Source organism: Hyperolius riggenbachi, chromosome 4 (genome assembly GCF_040937935.1).
Source record: "Hyperolius riggenbachi isolate aHypRig1 chromosome 4, aHypRig1.pri, whole genome shotgun sequence".
NCBI classification, from domain to species: Eukaryota; Metazoa; Chordata; class Amphibia; order Anura; family Hyperoliidae; genus Hyperolius; species Hyperolius riggenbachi.
Genome location: NC_090649.1, coordinates 103,288,299 through 103,290,798, shown reverse-complemented (window position 1 = coordinate 103,290,798; position 2,500 = coordinate 103,288,299). Strand labels below are relative to the sequence as shown.

General features: G+C 44.6%; 7 non-coding genes across 7 annotated transcripts; all 7 read left to right on the top strand.

Moving 5' to 3' along the window:
• The first annotated feature begins 38 nt into the window (after nucleotides 1-38).
• Nucleotides 39-110, top strand: TRNAP-UGG (transfer RNA proline (anticodon UGG)). The gene has a single exon. It is a non-coding gene; the product is annotated as a tRNA-Pro (tRNA).
• A 472-nt stretch (nucleotides 111-582) lies between these two features.
• On the top strand, nucleotides 583-654 carry TRNAP-AGG (transfer RNA proline (anticodon AGG)). The gene has a single exon. It is a non-coding gene; the product is annotated as a tRNA-Pro (tRNA).
• Nucleotides 655-789: 135 nt separating this feature from the next.
• TRNAP-CGG (transfer RNA proline (anticodon CGG)) lies at nucleotides 790-861 on the top strand. The gene has a single exon. It is a non-coding gene; the product is annotated as a tRNA-Pro (tRNA).
• A 121-nt stretch (nucleotides 862-982) lies between these two features.
• On the top strand, nucleotides 983-1,054 carry TRNAP-UGG (transfer RNA proline (anticodon UGG)). Its single transcript has one exon. It is a non-coding gene; the product is annotated as a tRNA-Pro (tRNA).
• Nucleotides 1,055-1,526: 472 nt separating this feature from the next.
• On the top strand, nucleotides 1,527-1,598 carry TRNAP-AGG (transfer RNA proline (anticodon AGG)). The gene has a single exon. It is a non-coding gene; the product is annotated as a tRNA-Pro (tRNA).
• A 135-nt stretch (nucleotides 1,599-1,733) lies between these two features.
• On the top strand, nucleotides 1,734-1,805 carry TRNAP-CGG (transfer RNA proline (anticodon CGG)). Its single transcript has one exon. It is a non-coding gene; the product is annotated as a tRNA-Pro (tRNA).
• A 121-nt stretch (nucleotides 1,806-1,926) lies between these two features.
• TRNAP-UGG (transfer RNA proline (anticodon UGG)) lies at nucleotides 1,927-1,998 on the top strand. Its single transcript has one exon. It is a non-coding gene; the product is annotated as a tRNA-Pro (tRNA).
• Nucleotides 1,999-2,500: the final 502 nt, after the last annotated feature.

Here is a 2,500-nt window from a genome sequence, read left to right as displayed (position 1 = left end):
TCGGTTGGGTGGTACAGGTCGCTACAGGGCTGCTAACTGGCTCGTTGGTCTAGGGGTATGATTCTCGCTTTGGGTGCGAGAGGTCCCGGGTTCAAATCCCGGACGAGCCCAAGTCTTTCCTCTTGCCATGTCAGGACGGGGAACGTTTGGCTCTGAGGTGTAGCACGGCTTCTTTCTAGTTCCCCTCATGATAGTTGATGAGTGTGTGCTGCACGGACTTTATTTTTGCCCTAAGTAACATTTTTTGAAATGCTACTGGCAAATGTTGTGCTAGCATGTAAGGCACCCATGATCCTAGAGCAGCCCTTGCAGAGCTTGTGTCAGTATACCACCCATACATTGTTTTTGCTGGTCACAATTTTGAAGCTTTTTTAAACAAAACATATGTATCAATAAAATCTTTAATCTACCAAAAATGGCTTCAACTAATATTAAGCATATCTATCACTTTAAAGGCAAAGCATTCATCTAGCCAATAGAAGGAACTTGCTACTGTTCAAAAAAAAATAAAAAAAATAAAGGCACATGTGTGTGTTTAGTGTGCAAGCCGGGGATGCAGTTTCTATACCCTAGCTTCCATCTGGCTCGTTGGTCTAGGGGTATGATTCTCGCTTAGGGTGCGAGAGGTCCTGGGTTCAAATCCCGGACGAGCCCTTCCTTTAAACTACGTGTTGAACAGAAGCGAAAGAGTGCTCTTGCTAAAAGTAAGTGAAGAAATCAAGTAAAGCCCACTTATAGCCTGTTCCACCACTCTGTGTCCTTTTCACTGCCACTGCTGTCGCCAGAGTCGGCTCGTTGGTCTAGGGGTATGATTCTCGCTTCGGGTGCGAGAGGTCCCGGGTTCAATTCCCGGACGAGCCCTTGATTTAGGCATAGTGATGGCCTACGCTCATAGTTATGCTCCTTGCAATTTCTTTGAACCTACTACCACACATGTATATACATCGGTTGGGTGGTACAGGTCGCTACAGGGCTGCTAACTGGCTCGTTGGTCTAGGGGTATGATTCTCGCTTTGGGTGCGAGAGGTCCCGGGTTCAAATCCCGGACGAGCCCAAGTCTTTCCTCTTGCCATGTCAGGACGGGGAACGTTTGGCTCTGAGGTGTAGCACGGCTTCTTTCTAGTTCCCCTCATGATAGTTGATGAGTGTGTGCTGCACGGACTTTATTTTTGCCCTAAGTAACATTTTTTGAAATGCTACTGGCAAATGTTGTGCTAGCATGTAAGGCACCCATGATCCTAGAGCAGCCCTTGCAGAGCTTGTGTCAGTATACCACCCATACATTGTTTTTGCTGGTCACAATTTTGAAGCTTTTTTAAACAAAACATATGTATCAATAAAATCTTTAATCTACCAAAAATGGCTTCAACTAATATTAAGCATATCTATCACTTTAAAGGCAAAGCATTCATCTAGCCAATAGAAGGAACTTGCTACTGTTCAAAAAAAAATAAAAAAAATAAAGGCACATGTGTGTGTTTAGTGTGCAAGCCGGGGATGCAGTTTCTATACCCTAGCTTCCATCTGGCTCGTTGGTCTAGGGGTATGATTCTCGCTTAGGGTGCGAGAGGTCCTGGGTTCAAATCCCGGACGAGCCCTTCCTTTAAACTACGTGTTGAACAGAAGCGAAAGAGTGCTCTTGCTAAAAGTAAGTGAAGAAATCAAGTAAAGCCCACTTATAGCCTGTTCCACCACTCTGTGTCCTTTTCACTGCCACTGCTGTCGCCAGAGTCGGCTCGTTGGTCTAGGGGTATGATTCTCGCTTCGGGTGCGAGAGGTCCCGGGTTCAATTCCCGGACGAGCCCTTGATTTAGGCATAGTGATGGCCTACGCTCATAGTTATGCTCCTTGCAATTTCTTTGAACCTACTACCACACATGTATATACATCGGTTGGGTGGTACAGGTCGCTACAGGGCTGCTAACTGGCTCGTTGGTCTAGGGGTATGATTCTCGCTTTGGGTGCGAGAGGTCCCGGGTTCAAATCCCGGACGAGCCCAAGTCTTTCCTCTTGCCATGTCAGGACGGGGAACGTTTGGCTCTGAGGTGTAGCACGGCTTCTTTCTAGTTCCCCTCATGATAGTTGATGAGTGTGTGCTGCACGGACTTTATTTTTGCCCTAAGTAACATTTTTTGAAATGCTACTGGCAAATGTTGTGCTAGCATGTAAGGCACCCATGATCCTAGAGCAGCCCTTGCAGAGCTTGTGTCAGTATACCACCCATACATTGTTTTTGCTGGTCACAATTTTGAAGCTTTTTTAAACAAAACATATGTATCAATAAAATCTTTAATCTACCAAAAATGGCTTCAACTAATATTAAGCATATCTATCACTTTAAAGGCAAAGCATTCATCTAGCCAATAGAAGGAACTTGCTACTGTTAAAAAAAAAAAAAATAAAAAAAAAAAAAAATAAATAAAGGCACATGTGTGTGTTTAGTGTGCAAGCCGGGGAAGAAATTGTGAAGAAATCAAGTAAAGCCCACTTATAGCCTGTT